This window comes from Heptranchias perlo, chromosome 9 (genome assembly GCF_035084215.1).
Source record: "Heptranchias perlo isolate sHepPer1 chromosome 9, sHepPer1.hap1, whole genome shotgun sequence".
In the NCBI taxonomy this organism is placed as follows: Eukaryota; Metazoa; Chordata; class Chondrichthyes; order Hexanchiformes; family Hexanchidae; genus Heptranchias; species Heptranchias perlo.
In genome coordinates, this window is record NC_090333.1 from 2,690,169 (window position 1) to 2,706,694 (window position 16,526).

The 16,526-nt window shown below is 46.9% G+C and overlaps 1 non-coding gene and 1 pseudogene across 1 annotated transcript; one reads left to right on the forward strand and one right to left on the reverse strand.

Moving 5' to 3' along the window:
• Window positions 1-2,862: 2,862 nt before the first annotated feature.
• Window positions 2,863-3,036, forward strand: LOC137325821 (U2 spliceosomal RNA; annotated as a pseudogene).
• Window positions 3,037-5,090: 2,054 nt separating this feature from the next.
• LOC137325672 (U1 spliceosomal RNA) lies at window positions 5,091-5,254 on the reverse strand. The gene has a single exon (XR_010963917.1). It is a non-coding gene; the product is annotated as a U1 spliceosomal RNA (small nuclear RNA).
• Between the last annotated feature and the right edge of the window lie 11,272 nt (window positions 5,255-16,526).

Below are 16,526 nucleotides of genomic sequence, written 5' to 3' on the forward strand. Positions count from 1 at the left end.
GCGGACCTGAGCAGCAGAAGACTGAGAGTGGGGAATAAAAGCAGCAGCAGACCTGCAACAAGAGAAAACTACTGTGCAACGTCACAGGTGAGGCAGGAGAGTCCGAGAGGTGAGCACAGTGTAAAAGGAGACAGAGAGCGGGAGGAGAGTCTGAGAGGTGAACGCAGTGTAAATCTAAGGCAAGTTATGGCAGCACAGCTCGCACCCGTGATATGTTCCTCCTGCCCCATATGGGAAGCCATGGACACTACCAGGGTCCCTGGCGACCATGTGTGCAGGAAGTGTGTCCAGCTGCAGCTACTGGCTAACCGCATTTCGGAGCTGGAGCTGCGGGTGGATTCACTGTGGAGCATCCATGATGCTGAGACTATTGTGGATAGCACGATCAGTGAGGTGGTCACACCGCAGGTAAAGATTACGCAGGCAGAAAGGAAATGGGTGACCGCCAGGCAGAATAAAAGGACTAGGCAGGTAGAGCAGGAGTCCCCTGGGGCCATCTCCCTCTCAAACAGATATACAGCTTTGGATACTGTTGGGGGAGATGGCTTATCAGGGGAAAGCAGCAAGAGCCAATTTCGTGGCACCACGGGTGGCTCTGCTGCACAGGAGGCGAGGAAGAAGAGTGGCAGGGCTATAGTGATAGGGGATCCAATTGTAAGGGGAACAGATAGGCGTTTCTGCGGCCGCAATCGTGACTCCAGGATGGTATGTTGCCTCCCTGATGCTAGGGTCAAGGAAGGCAGATCGAATCGGGCCAGGACCTACTCCGTTAATGGTAGGGCGTTGGGGAGAGTTATAGAACAAAGAGATCTAGGAGTACAGGTTCATAGCTCCTTGAAAGTGGAGTCACAGGTGGATAGGGTGGTGAAGAAGGCATTCGGCATGCTTGGTTTCATTGGTCAGAACATTGAATACAGGAGTTGGGATGTTTTGTTGAAGTTGTACAGGACATTAGTAAGGCCACACTTGGAATACTGTGTACAGTTCTGGTCACCCTATTATAGAAAGGATATTATTAAACTAGAAAGAGTGCAGAAAAGATTTACTAGGATGCTACCGAGACTTGATGGTTTGACTTATAGGGAGAGGTTGGATAGACTGGGACTTTTTTCCCTGGAGAGTAGGAGGTTAAGGGGTGATCTTATAGAAGTCTATAAAATAATGAGGGGCATAGATAAGGTAGATAGTCAAAATCTTTTCCCAAAGGTAGGGGAGTCTATAACGAGGGGACATAGATTTAAGGTGAGAGGGGAGAGATACAAAAAGGTCCAGAGGGGCAATTTTTTCACTCAAAGGGTGGTGAGTGTCTGGAACGAGCTGCCAGAGGCAGTAGTAGAGGCGGGTACAATTTTGTCTTTTAAAACGCATTTGGACAGTTACATGGGTAAGATGGGTAGAGAGGGATATGGGCCAAGTGCAGGCAATTGGGACTAGCTTAGTGGTATCAACTGGGCGACATGGACATGTTGGGCCGAAGGGCCTGTTTCCATGTTGTAAACTTCTATGACTCTAGATCCCTCTCGATCGTGGGCAAGAACCTGGTCATCAGGTGCGAGGTGCTCTCGGTGTTGCTGTACGTGGCGCAGGTCTGGCCCATACCTCGCTCCTGCGCCGCGACAGTCACCCGAGCCATCTTCCACTTTGTCTGGAGATCAAAAATGGACCGTGTCCGCAGGGTCACGATGTACAAATCTCCAGAGAAAGGGGGGAAAGGCGTGCCCAACGTGGCCCTCATCCTGATGGCCACCTTTGTGTGCGGCTGCATCAAGCTGTGCATAGACCCTCAGTACGCAAACACAAAGTGTCACTATGTGCTGAGGTTCTACCTGTCCCCGGTGTTGAGAAGGATGGGCCTGGCCACGCTGCCACGGAACGCTCCGTCCAGTTGGACCGTTCCGCCCCACCTGTCCTGCGTGGAAAGGTTTGTGCAGGAAAACACCTTTGACCACAAGGCAATCAGCAAGTGGTCCGCACGGAACGTCCTCGAGACCCTGCGGGAAAAGGAGATGGTGGATCCTGTCGGTTGGTTCCCCGAGCAGACTGTCAATGTCATTTGGCAGAACGCCTCATCGCCAGAGCTTTCAAACAAGCACCAAGACCTAGCTTGACTGGTGGTGAGAAGGGCCCTTCCCGTCAGATCCTTCATGCACTCCCGGACTCTCAGCGCCACCGCGCGCTGTCCCAGAGGAGGCTGCGGTGGAGACGAGACCGTCACCCATCTCCTTCTGGAATGTGCCTTTGCAAAGAGGGGCTGGAGAGAGATGCAGTGGTATCTGTCCAGGTTCGTCCCGAGCAGTTCCGTAACACAGGTTTCTGTGCTCTATGGGCTGTTCCCGGGGACGCACACTGAGACGGACATCAGCTGCTGCTGGAAGACCATCAACTCGGTGAAAGACGCCCTTTGGTCTGCCCGAAACTTGCTGGTCTTCCAGCACAAGGAGCTGTCCTCGACCGAGTGTTGCAGACTGGCACATTCCAAGGTCCAGGACTACGTGCTGAGGGACGCACTGAGGATGGGTGCGGCCGCCGCAAAGGCCCTGTGGGGAAAGGCAACCGTTTAGAGCCTTCCCGCCATTGTAAACCGAGGGGCTACAATCAGGGAAAAACCCCCTCGGGCAGAATGTAAAATTCAAATTGCTGTAATATACCTGCAATGAATCTGAAATGAATCTGCAAGCAATAATCTGTGTTGAGTATGATGCAATGAGACACCCTAGAGTGTCATGAACTGTAATAATGTCCAATGTGTTCATTGAACTGTACTTGACGTAACCTGCAAATTGTATAATCTGTATTGTGTACGTTTGGAAAGTGATATGACAACTGTATTGTATGTACTGCTGCAAATTTTATGAATAAAGTATATTTTTGGAAAAAAAAAAATCTGTTCTTATCAGTTTAATATCTGATACGTCCCCTATCTGGGGACCATATATTAAATTGATTTTTGGAACAGGGAGATGGAATAGGGGCTTGCTCCGTCCACTCCACGCATCGACCCAGTATTGCAGTGTCTCTGGGAACGGTGCACCTCCCTGTGGGGAGATATTCAAAAGGAAAAAACAGCTCTTTCCCAGCGTCTCTCTACGTGTGTATGGATTATTACTCAGAATAAAGCTGATATATTGCACTTACTTTCTCAGCTCATTGCTATTCTTTTCTTCTCCTGGGCTGAGTGCCCCTCGCTCCCTCGCAGCGATATAATTCAAACTGCAAAATACCTTGACGTCGTTGACTTTAAACGAGCAGGGTCTGCGTGTCTTTGTGCGTACAAATGAAAACTGCGAGATTAAAGTGTGCGTGCTCCTGAACTCTCTGTCTGTCTGTCAAGGAGAGGAAAAGGCGGTGGTGGTGAGGGTGGAGCATCGCGCTCAGGAAAGGAGACTTTCTTTGATGGTGCCAATTAATCTGCACCAGAAAGTCGCTCCCCCCGACGGGGATTCGAACCCAGGTCTCAACGAGTTTGAAAGGTTGCCTCCTATAAGAATTCTGGGAATTCCTCCTCTTCCGAGTTTGGAAAACTTTGGCCATTGACCAAAATCCTAAGATGGAAGGATAGGTGAGACGTCACCAGTCTCTGTTTCAATGCAAAACCTACAGCAGGTGGTCAACGATCAGCACTAATTCGAGAGGCAGTCGGTCATTGAGAGAGGCAACTGCTCCAGACATGACCTCGATTCTGATGCAAAACCAAATCGACAGCGAGGACGTGGGGTGAAAAGGGAGCCTTGTGTGGCAAGTGCTCGACGATCGGAATGAATTCGAAGAACAATGGCCCATCGAGAGAAGCAATTGCAACATGATGAGAGACCATCAAAAGCCATTAAAGACTCTTAACAACTTTGTAAGAACTGTTAAACAGACATGGAGCGCCTCATTTAACAACGAAAACTATTGTAAGAGAAGGGTCTTTTAGTGGAAGTTCGAAACCTCTCTCTCTCTTGTTTGCTCTCTTGCTTTTGGTCTCTTGATTTATGCTCTTGTTTGCTGTCTCTGGTTCTTGCTCTCTTGCTTCTTAGCTCTTATCCCTTTTCCAGCTCTTTCTCTCTCTCTCTCTTAGTTCCTGCTCGCTCTTTTTTTTCACCTGAGCTCTCCAGGGAGGAGAGCAGCTTCCAACGAAACCAATGTGAGAGAACCGGTCAGCCAGACCGAAGAGTGCAAAGGAATGGTGAGCCCCAACCATACGTGTGTGTGTGTGTGTGTGTGTGATAGGTGTCTCCAGGGTCCCCACCAGCCTCTCTCTCACTCAGAGGCTGCTGTGGAGGGAAAGCTTTTTAAAAAGAACTTTCATATTGTTCAGCGGGATAAGGTCCTGTAGTGGGTGTGTGTAACTCAATGTACTGTGTAGGACCGTTTTTATCGTTATTTTCTTCGTGTTGATGGAATAATAAAACCAACATTCCGATTAAATTCAAACACCGAGTTTGTGTGTTCTCTGTGCTATTCGGCTACGTGATCCATCACCGGGTGCGTTAGCAAAAGTCCTGTCTTCCTGAACCCCCGGTCCGTGAGGTATAAGTGTTCCTTGGCTAGACCGGGGACCAGATATCTGCACCGATCAACAGGGTGAGAACAACCCCAAAGCACCCTACAGTCCTAACCACTAGACCTGCCTCAACCTCCCTGAGGAACCTGTACATGAGGCTGAGAACATGCACGCCGGCCCCAATGGCAGCACCGACCAGCAGGGAGCTGTCCGTCCGGTCCTTCCCTTTCACAGGCTTTTGGCCCTCGATAAAACGGCAAAGGTGTTCAGAAGGACGGGAGGGAGGGAAATCAGCACAAAGCAGGTCCACTGGAATGTCACAACTCCGACCCAGAAAACAGGTCTCCTGGTCAAAGCAGTCCTGCCCCGCCCTGCCATTAATGTGACAATGGACAGGGCCCAGCAGCTTGAGACACATCTTTCTTTCAATATGAAAGTTCTTTTTAAAAAGCTTTCCCTCCACAGCAGCCTCTGAGTGAGAGAGAGACTCACTGACTGACACAACGTGCACACACACACACACACAAACACACACACACACAAACAACACCTCCCATCCGATTGGTGGACAACTGGATCGAAAATCAAACTTTTAGTTTCAATGCAGGGGAGAGCCCGAACGCAGTCCCCCACTACCACAAATTTTGCAGTTAAGTATCCCGCATTTGGGGACATCGCAGGCGTCAGCGCACCCCGCGTGCAATGGGCTGGCCTCATCCTGGGAGATCCACCTTCAGGATCACAGATTCTCCCCTGCCAGGTAAGTATGCCTTATGTCTCCACACAGTGCCACTTGACAGCATTCACTACCTCTTCACTCACAATGTGCTAATGCTCAGAGATTAATTTTGCTCCTGTATTGTAACATGTATCCGATAACATACTCAGAGAAAATACTGCAGCGATGCAGTGGTCTTTCCCCATGGCCCTGTCAATTTTTTTCCAAGTCAAGTATTTATCCAATTCCCTTTTGAAAGTTACAATTGAATCTGCTTCATCCACCCTTTCAGGCAGTGTATTCCAGATCATTACAACTGGCTGCATAAAAAAATGTTTCCTCATGTCGCCTCTGGTTCTTTTGCCAATCATTTTATCTCTGTACCCACTCGTGACTGACCCTTCTGCCTCTGGAAACAGTTTCTCATATTTACTCTGTCAAAACCGTTCATGATATTGAGCACCTCTAACAAATCTCCCCTTCGCCTTCTCTGCTCCAAGGAGAACAACCCAAGCTTCTTCAGTCTCTCCACATCACTGAAGTCCCTCATCCCTGGTTCCATTCTAGTAAATCTCTTTTGAACCCTAAGGCCTTTCCATCCTTCCTGAAGTGCGGTGCCCAGAATTGAACACAATACTCCAGTTGAGGCCTAACCAGTGTTTTATAAAGTTTTAACTTAACTTCCTTGCTTTTGTACTCTATGCTCTTAATAAAGCATATGGGATCCTGGACTTGATTAAGAGCCTTCTCAACTTGTCCTGTCACCTTCAAAGGTTAATGTATATACACCCCCAGTTCTCTCTGTTCCTGCACCCCCTTTAAAATTGTACCATTTAGTTTATATTGCCTCTCCTTATTCTTCTTACCAAAATGCATCACTTCACACTTCTCTGCAGTAAATTTCACTGCCATGTGTCTGCCCATTTCACCAGTCTGTCTACGTCCCCCTGAAGTCTGTTACTATCCTCCACATTGTTTACTACTTTTCCGAGTTTTGTGTCATCTGCAAACTTTGAAATTATACCCTCTAGATCCAAGTCCAGGTCACTAATATATATTAAAAATAGCAGTGGTCCTAATACTGACCCCTGGGGAACACCACTCTATACTTCCCTCCAGTCTGAAAAATAACCGGTCACCAGTACTCTCTGCTTTCTATCCCATAGCCAAGTTTATATCCATGCTGCCACTGTCTTTTTAATCGCATGGGCTTTAATTTTGCGAACAAGTCTATTATGCGGTACTTTATCAATTGCCTTTTAAAGTCCATAAACACAATATCAACCCTCTCCGTTACTTCATCAAAGAACTCAATCAAGTTAGTCAAACTCGATTTTCCTTTAACAAATCCACGCTGACTTTCATTTATTAGCCCATACTCTTCCAAGTGCCAATTAATTTTGTCTGGATTTTTGCCTCAAAGTTTCCTCACCACCGATGTTGGGCTGACTGCCTGGAATTGCCGGGTTTATACCTTGCCCCTTTTTTGAACAGGGGTGTAACATTTGCAATCCTCCAGCACCATCCCCGTATCGAAGGAGGATTAGAAGATTGTGGCCAGAGCCTCTGTAATTTCTACCCTTACTTCCCTCAGTAACTTGGATTGCATCCCATCTGGACCAGGTGACTTTTCTACTTTGAGCCCTGCCAATCTTTTAAGTATCTCCTCTTTATCTATTTTTATCCTGTCCAACATCACTACCACCTCCTCCTTTACTGGTACAATGGCAGCATCCTCTTCTCCAGTGAAGACCGATGCAAAGTATTCATTTAGTACCTCAGCCATATCCTCTGCCTGCACAAGAAGATCTCCTTTGACTACCCTTTTACTATTCGTGTGTTTATGAAAGACTTTTGGGTTCCCTTTTATATTAGCCTCTAATCTATTCTCATCCTCTCTCTTTGCCCCTATTATTTCCTTTATTTTAAACAAGGTCTCCACTGTACTTCCATTATTCAGCCTGGTTCTCTACTGTATTATGAACCTTACATTCATCATAAGCCTCCTTTTTATGTTTCATTTTAATCTCGATATCTTTAGTCATTCAGGGAGCTCTAGCTTTGTAACGCCCTTTTCCCCTCATTGGGATGTGTCGACTCTGCACTCGAACAGACTTCTCCTTACTGGCCTCCCATCGTTCAATTACCGTTTTGCCTGCCGATTTTTGATTCCACTCCACCTGGGCATGATCTCTTTTAACTGACTGAAATTTGCCCTTCTCCAGTTAAGCATTTTCACATTTGATTGTTCCTTGTCCTTTTCCATTACTATTCTAAACCTAATGACATTATGATCACTGTTCCCCAAATGCTCCCCCACTGAAACATGCTCTACCTGCCCCACTTCATTCCCCAGAACTAGGTCCAGCACTGTTTCCTTCCTGGTTGGGCTGGAAACACACTGTTCCAGAAAGCTCTCTGGAACACATTTCAGGAATTCCTCCCCCTCTTTGCCCTTTATACTGTTACTATCCCAATCTATATTAGGATAATTGAAGTCCCCCATTATTACTGCCCTATAGTTCTTGCATCTTTCTGTAATTTGCCTGCAAATGTTCTCCTCTCTCTCCTCCCCACTATTTGGTGGCCTGTAGTATACACCCAGTAACATAATAGTTCCTCTATTGTCCCTTAATTCGAACCAAATAGATTCTGTCTTTGACCCCTCAACAACATCATCCCTTTCCAGTGCTATAACAGTTTCTTTGATCAACACTGCTAGTCCCCCCTCCTTTCTATCCTTCCCTCTTTCTCCTGAATACCTTGTAGCCAGGAATATTAAGTACGTAATCCTCCCCTTCTTTGAGCCAGGTCTCTGTTATTGCCACGATATCATTGTCCCATGTGGCGACTTGAGCCTGCAGCTCACCAACCTTATTTACCACACTACGTGCATTTACGCAAATGCACTCCAATCTTTTTTCTGATTCGTTCATGGAATGTGGGTGTTGCTGGTGGTGGTGAGCCGCCTTCTTGAACCGCTGCAGTCCGTGTGATGAAGGTACTCCCACAATCTCATCTTAAACTGCCTCGCATTTTCCCCCTGACTGATCCCTATTTCTGAACTATTCTTTAATCGAGTGCTACTTGTCCCTCCCAGTCCTCTGTGCATCTTGTTTCTCCTCTCAAATATTTCCTCCTGGTGCCCATTCCCCTGCCAAATTAGTTTTCACCATAAGACCATCGAGATAGGAGCAGGAGTAGGCCATTCGGCCCCTCGAGCCGACTCCACCATTTAATGAGACCATGCCTGATCTGATTTTTACCTCAACTCCACTTTCCCGCCCTTTCCCCATATCCTTTGACTCCCTTGCTGATTAAAAATTTGTCTGACTCAGCCTTGAATGTATTCAATGACTCAGCCTCCACAGCTTTTTGGGGTAAAGAATTCCAAAGATTCACGATCCTCTGGGAGAAGAAATTCCACTTCATTTCAGTCTAAACCGGTCACCCCTTATTCTGAGACTATGCCCCCTGGTTTTAGATTCCCCCATGAGGGGTAACATCCTCTCAGCATCTACCCTATCGAGTCCCCTCAGAATCTTGTATGTTTCAAGAAGATCTCCTCTCATTCTTCTGAATTCCAATGAGTATAGACCCAACCTGTTCAAGTTTTCCTCATAAGACAACCCTTCCATACCCGGAATCAACCTCGTGAACCTTCTCTGAACTGCCTCCAATGCAAGTATGTCCTTCCTTAAATAAGGGCACCAGAACTGTACGCAGTACTCCAGGTGTGGTCTCACCAGCACCCTGTACAGTTGTAGCATGACTTCCCTGCTTTTATACTCCATCCCCCGAGAAATAAAGGCCAATAGTCCGTTTGCCTTCCGGATTACCTGCTGCACCTGTATGTTGACTTTTTGTGTGTCATGTACGAGGACACCCAGATCCCACTGTACCACAGCATTTTGTAGTATTTCTCCATTCAAATAATATTTTGCTTTTTTATTTTTCCTCCCAAAGTGGATGACTTCACATTTTCCCACATTATATTCCAATTATATTATATTAACCCTCCCCCACAGCATGAGTTCAGCTCCCCATGAGGACACTGGTCCCAGTTCTGTTGAGGTGTCACCCGTCCATCTTGAACAGATCCCTCCGACAGAACTGGTCCCAATGCCCCAGGAACCTGAAGCCCTCTCTCCTGCACCATTGCTCCAGCCACGCATTAACTTGTCTTTTCCTACTATTCCTGCACTCACCAGCACGAGACACTGGGAGTAATCCAGAGATTACTATCTTTGAGGTCCTGCTTTTTAACTTCCTCCCTAGCTCCTGAAACGCTGCAGAACCTCAACCCCTTTCCTTCCTATGTCATTGGTTCCCACATAGACCACGACTTCTGGCTGTTCCCCTGCCCCCCCTCAAAATGTTCCGCACCCTCTCAGTGATGTCCTTTACCCTGGCACCAGGGAGGCAACACACCATGTGGGACTCACGTCGCCGGTTGCAGAAATGCCTGTCCATCCCCCGGACTTTCGAATCCTCTATAACAGCTGCATTTCTTGTGCCCCCCCTCCCCCCGACCCTGTGCAGCCGAGTCTCCCACGGTGCCGTGGATTTGCTCCAGACTGCACTCCCCCATGGTGTCAACACCCTCACTGGGACTCAACACTGAATACCAATTTGTGAGTGCCACACTCCCAGGGGACTCCTGCACGGCCTGCCTGTTCCTTCTTGTCTGTCCGGTGGACACCCACTCCCTCTCCACCTGAACTCTCTGCAGCTGGGGGGTGACCACCTCCTGAAACGTGCGATCCACAAAACTCTCAGCTTCCCGCATTCACTGTAGTGACGCCAGCCGCCCCTCAAACTCAGAAGCCCTGAGCTTGAACTCCAGCAGATGGCGGCACTTCCTGTACATGTGGTTTTCCAGGACACAAAGTGCGTTCTGGAGTTCCCACATGGCACAGGATGTGCATGGGACGGGCCCCAGCTGTCCTGCCATGGAAACTGTTTCTTTAGCTTTAAGGCACTTTACTGTTTATCTGACAGTAAAACACTAACCAACCACTAAAAAACACTAACCAATGAACTAAATACTGACTGACCTGCCCTCGGCGCGCCTCCTTGCCTTGTTTTGATTCCTCCTGCGTCTCCCTTTATGCTCCGCTCAGTCAACGTCTGCAGTTCTTGGGTTTAAATCACTTAGCACCTCCTTCCCCCTCTGCACCCAATTCCCACATGCACCAAATTCCCAGTTGAATGTGTTCACTCCGTTCGAGGCTCACTCTCTGCCTTTCCCAAACTCTGTGCTCAATCTCCACACTCACATCATCAGTAAATCTCCACACTCACATCAGTGAAAATCCGCATTCATCAGTAAAAATACAGAGCAAGGAGTCTCGCACACACCATCCTACAATATACTTTCATTATCTGTGCAGCGAGACCGAGATCAGAGTTTAAACACACTAATACTCACCAACCCGCCTGCAATAGCACATCCCAGGATTTTTATTGAACTCTCTTATTCTCCATTTGTACCACACAGAAGTGCAGATCCCTTCTCCTCAGGGCACTGCATCACCTGTTATTTAAATCCTCCTGTCCTATAAGATTCTACGATTCCATCAGTCAAAATCCACACACACAACTCCGGTCAAGATCCACAGAGCAAGGAGTCTCGCACACACTCAATCACTGTTAGAGCAAGGAGTCCCGCACGCACCATCCTACAATACACTTTCATTACCTGTACAGTGAGACAGAGACCAAGAGTTTAAACATGCTTACACTCACCAGTCCGTCTTTAATAACACATCCCAGGAGAAAGAGCGAGAGAGAGAGGGGTCAGTGCACCTACCTGCCCTGATATAACAGAAGCTTGTCAGTCAAAAGTCCTCTCCTCCCAGTCCAAAGCCCCTATCCTACCAGCTAACTGCTTTCTCTGTCTCAAACAGCCCCCTGCTGTGGAAAGTTCCAAGTTGAGTCCGTCTGTGAGGGGGGAGGGCATTTTGTCTTGGTGCAGTGACCCAGATTGTTCCTTCCCGGGGCTGTGTGAGGTGAGACCTCCTGCTGGGAGCCTGGTCTAAGGTCTGCTACCTGGAGAGGTCAGAGCTCTTTTCACCATTGTGTGCAGACAGGCAGTGAGCAAATGAACTGAACGGAGCCCTCAATCACCTGCAAAGCTCCTTTGCTCACACCTTCCTTTCATTAAACTCACCTCAATTGTCTGATTTCAAAAGTTTCCTTTCTTTTATTTTAACCTGCTACTTCTTTGTCTGTTATCCATCTGCTTTTTGATTGCTTTTTCCCTGTTCCCTATCGGTCATAGAATCAAACAGCACAGAAGGAGGCCATTGGGCTGACTCTTTGAAAGATCTATCCAATTAGTCCCACTCCCTGCTAATTCCCCGTAGCCCTGCAAATTTTTCCTTTCGAAGTATACATCCACCTTCTGCTTTTCCCTCTGCTCTTTTTCTCCGTCTCCCCCCGTTCCCTTTATAATCACGACGTTTGCTTCCATTTCCCCCTGTGACACTGTGCAGTCCGTGTGTACAGGTCTCTGTGTCTGTGCTTCAAGCAATGTTTGTCTCTCTCACTGTCTCTGTCTGTGGTAGTCACTGTACCTCAGCCTGTTTTTACTACATTAATTACTTTGCGTCAGTATTTACAGTAGAGGAAGAGGATAGCATGCTGGACATCCCAAGGAAACTAATTTTGAATCAGGGATGGGGACTCACTGTAATCATAAATCATCAGGTGGCACGAATGTTACGTGCTGCCTGCATCGCAAACAACAGGCGAAGGTTAATCACCGACCGCGATCCCAGCACCTGTTTTCAGGAGTTAACAAATTTAACCCAAGAGTTTAAAGATAGAGAGACACTTGCACTGTCCTACAATATACTTTCATTACTTGTACAGGCATCACTTGTCATTTAAATCTTTCTGTGCTGTAAGGTTCTATGATTCCATCAGTAAAAATCCACATTCAAAACATCAGTAAAAATCCACAGAGCAAGAGGTCTCCCACACACCATCCTCCAATACACTTTCATTACCTGTGCAGCAAGACAGAGATCAAGAGTAATACTCACCAACCTGCCTACAGTAGCACATCCCAGGAGTAAGAGAGAGAGGGGCCAGTGCATCTGCCTCCCCTGATGGAGCAGAAGCTTGTCAGTCAAAAGTCCTCTCCTCCCAGTCCAAAGCCCCCAACCTACCAGGTAACTGCTTTCTGTCTCAAACCCAGCCCCCTTCTGTGGAAGAGTCCAAGGTGAGTCTGTCTGTGAGGGGGGAGGGCCTTCTGTCTTGGTGCAGTGACCCAGGTGGTTCCTTCCTGGGCCTGTCTGAGGTCAGACCTCCTGCTGGGAGCCAGGAATAAGGCCTACTACCTGTGGAGGCCAGGGCCCTGTTAACCATTGTGCACAGAGTCAGTGAGCTGAAACTGAGGGGAGCCCTCACTCACCTCCAAAGCTCCATTGCTCACTGGAGCATTAATGAAAAGAAGGATCTTCCTTTCATTACAATCACCTTAATTGTCTCATTTCAATGTTCCTTGCTTTATTTTAACCTGCTGCTTCTTTGTCTGTTACCCGTCTGCTTTTTGGTTGCTCTTTCCCTGTTCCCCATCTGTTATAGAATCAGAATCAAACAGCACAGAAGGAGCCCATTGGGCCCATCGAGCCGGTGCCGGCTCTTTGAAAGAGCTGTCCAATTAGTCCCACTCCCCAGCTAATTCACCGTAGACAAATTTTTCCTTTGAAGTATCCATCCACTTTCTGCTTTTCCCTCTGCTCTTGTCTCTCCATCTCCCCCTGTTCCCTTTGTATTATAGTAGATACAGCACAGGAGGTGGCCATTCGGCCCCTCGTGCCTGTGCTGGCTCTTTGAAAGAACTATCCAATTAATCCCACTCCCTCTGCTCTTTCCCCACAGCCCTGTAAGTTATTTCCCTTCAAGTATTTATCTAATTCTCTGTTGAAAGTTACTGTTGAATCTGCTTCCACCACCCTTTCAGGCAGTGCATTCCAGATCATTACAACTCACTGCATTAAAAAATGTTTCCTCTCGTCACCTCTGGCTCTTCTGCTGATTCATTTTGTCCCGGATTATTGTCTCTAAAAGTTTCCCCACCACCGACGTTAGGCTGATTGCAATTGCCGGGTTTATCCCTCTCCCCTTTTTTGAACAGGGGTATAACATTTGCAATCCTCCAGTCCTCCGGCACCATCCCCATATCTAAAGGAGGATTGGAAGATTGTGGCCAGACCCAACGCAATTTCCACCCTTACTTCCCTCAATAACCGAGGATGTATCCCATCTGGACCGGGTGACTTTTCTGCTTTGAGCATCACCAATCTTTTAAGCACCTCCTCCTCCTGTAATCCTGACATCCCCAGCCATTTCCCATTGTGACATCAATAGAACCATGGAAAAGATACAGCACAGAAGGGGCCATTCGGCCCATCGTGTTCGCACCGGCTCGAAGAACAACCAGGTGCCCATTCTAATCCCACCTTCCAGCATCCGGTCTGTAGCCCTGCAGCTTACAGCACTTTAGGTGCGGGTCCAGGTACTTTTTAAAAGAGTTGAGGGTCCCTGCCTCTACCACCAATTCGGGCAGTGAATTCCATACACCCACCACCCTCTGGGTAAAAAAGTTTTTCCTCCTGTTCCCTCTAATCCTTCCGCCAATCATCTTAAATCTATGTCCTCTAGTTCTTGAACTCTCCGCTAGGGGAAACAGGTACTTCCTGTCTCCTCCATCTCGGCCCCTCATAATTTTGTGCACCTCAATCAAGTCTCTCCTTAGCCTCCTCTGCTCCAAGGAAAACAACCCCAGCCTATCCAATCTCTCCTCGTAGCTGCAATTTTCAAGCCCTGGCAACATTCTTGTAAATCTTCTCTGCGCTCTCTCCAGAGCAATTACGTCCTTCCTGTAATGTGGTGATCAGAACTGCGCACAATACTCCAGCTGTGGCCTTACCAGCTTTTTATACAGTTCCATCATTACATGCCTGCTTTTGTATTCTATACCTCGGCTAATAACGGAGAGCATCATCTATGTGGTGGCATCATTCACAGGTAAGCAGTCAGATTCCACATATATGCCAATGACTCCCAATTCTATCTCCCTGCGACCTCCCTCAACTGTCTCTGTGCTATCAGACTACTTGTAAAGACATCTAGTCTTGGATGAGCCACAGCTCCTTCCAGCTCAATACCAGGAAGATTGAAATGGTTGTCTTCAGCCCCCACCACAAACTCTGCTCCATTGTCACTGATTCCAACCTTCTCCCTCGCCGCTATCTCAGGCTCAACCAGACTGTTTGCAGCCTTGGCATCCTGCTCAACTGAGCTTAGTTTCAGACTCCATATTCTTTCCATCACTAAAAGCACTTACTTCCACAACAACACATGCCTCTGCCCCGACCTTAACCCCTTCACAGCCAGTATCCTCATGCATAACCTCAAGTCACCTCCAAACATTACTTCAGTGCTCTCTTTGCTGACCTCTTTCCACCCTCCATAAACTCAAACATGTCCAAAACTCTGCTGCATGCATCCTGTCTTGCAGTAAGTCCTGCTCGTCATTCACCCGTCTTCAATGACCGACATAGAGTTCGAAGTAGACTGCATTTTAATTTTGAGAGTTTAATTATTCAGTCAAATCATAATACATATTTAATACACAGTTAAGCACAAGGCAGTGAAGATAAGGTTGTCTCTATGGGTTACAAAGACATGGTATAACTCATTAATTATGTACATGAATACATGGAATCAAGTTCTGAAATAATTAAGAATGTGACGGGATTGTTTTAGATCGCACAGGAGAAGGGCTCGAGAGCAACGTCCTTGCACAAGTTTAGACTATGTTTCACCACATATCTTCATGGAGGGATGTCTAATAGGTGCTTGAGATTTCATGTGGCCTCAAAGGAACTGGAATAATGATGATCAGTGGAACAACATGGTTATAGGTACAAACTATTCACAACTTATTGCATCAAGAATATGGGCCATATTCTCCGATTGGCGGGATGAAACAAGTAGTGTTCTCCCCAGTTATCTGTACTGGGCCTTCAGCTTTTAACCATATATATTAGCGACTTGGATGAAGGAATAGAGAATTGTATCTCCAAGTTTGCAGATAACATCAAGTTGGGAAGCACAATAAGTTGTGTGGATGGGAGCTGGAATGGACATAGACAGACTGAGTGAGCGGGCAAAACTATGGCAGATGGAGTTCAATGTGGGGATCTGAGAAAGACAAGTCAGAATATTTTCTTAATGGTGAAAGACCAGGAGCTGTGGGGAACAAATAGATTTACGTGTCCGTGTCCACAAATCACTATAACTTACTGCACAGGTACAAAAAGTAATCAAAAAGGCTAATGGATTGTTGGCCTTTATCTCAAGGGGGTTGGAATTCAAAAGTGAGGAAGTTATGCTTCAGTTGTACAGAGCCTTCGTCGGACTCCATCTGGAGTTGGGTTTAGTTCAGTTCAGTTTTGGGCACCAAACTCAGGAACGATATATTGGTCTTGGAATGTGTACAGCACAGATTCACCAGAATGACACCAGGGCTGAAAGAGTTAAATTTCGAGAACAGACTGCATAAACTTGGTTTGTATTCACTCGAGTATAGGAGATTGAGGAGTCATCTAATCAAGGTGTTTACAATTAAAGGATACAGAGAAGCTATTTCCTCTGGTGGGGGAATCCAGAACAAGAGGGCATATCTTAAAATTAGAGTTAGGCCGTTTACAAATGAAATCAATTCGCACTTTTTCATACAAAGGGTGGTGGAAAGCTGGTACTTGCTGCCCAGTTAGATGCTGAATCAATTGAAATATTCAAGACTAAAATCGCTAGATCCTTGTTATGTCAGGGTATCAAGGGATATGGAACAAAGGCGGGTAAATGGAGTTGAGATGCAGATCAACCATTTTCTAATTCAATGCAGAACAGGTTCAAGGGGCTGAATGGCCGACTCCTGTTCCCACCGGTATCCATACACATGTTTGATGCAGGGCTACTTCACTGGCCCATTATAATGATAAACATCTCCATACGAGTGATAAGGAAAGCTGTATTAGGCCATACATTGTATTATTCTCAAAAGGCAAGATAATCAGTAGGAACAAGATTGGTGAGCTGCAGGCGCAAATAGCTACATGGGAATACGATGTCGTGGTGATAATGGAGACCTGGCTCAAAAAAGGGCAGGATTGGGTACTAGATAATCCTGGATACAAGCTGTTCAGGAAAGATAAGGAAGGAAAGAAAGAGGTGGGGGTGGCAGTATTGATTAAGGAGAATATTGCACTACTGGAGAGAGAGGGTGTCCTGGAGGGGTCAAGG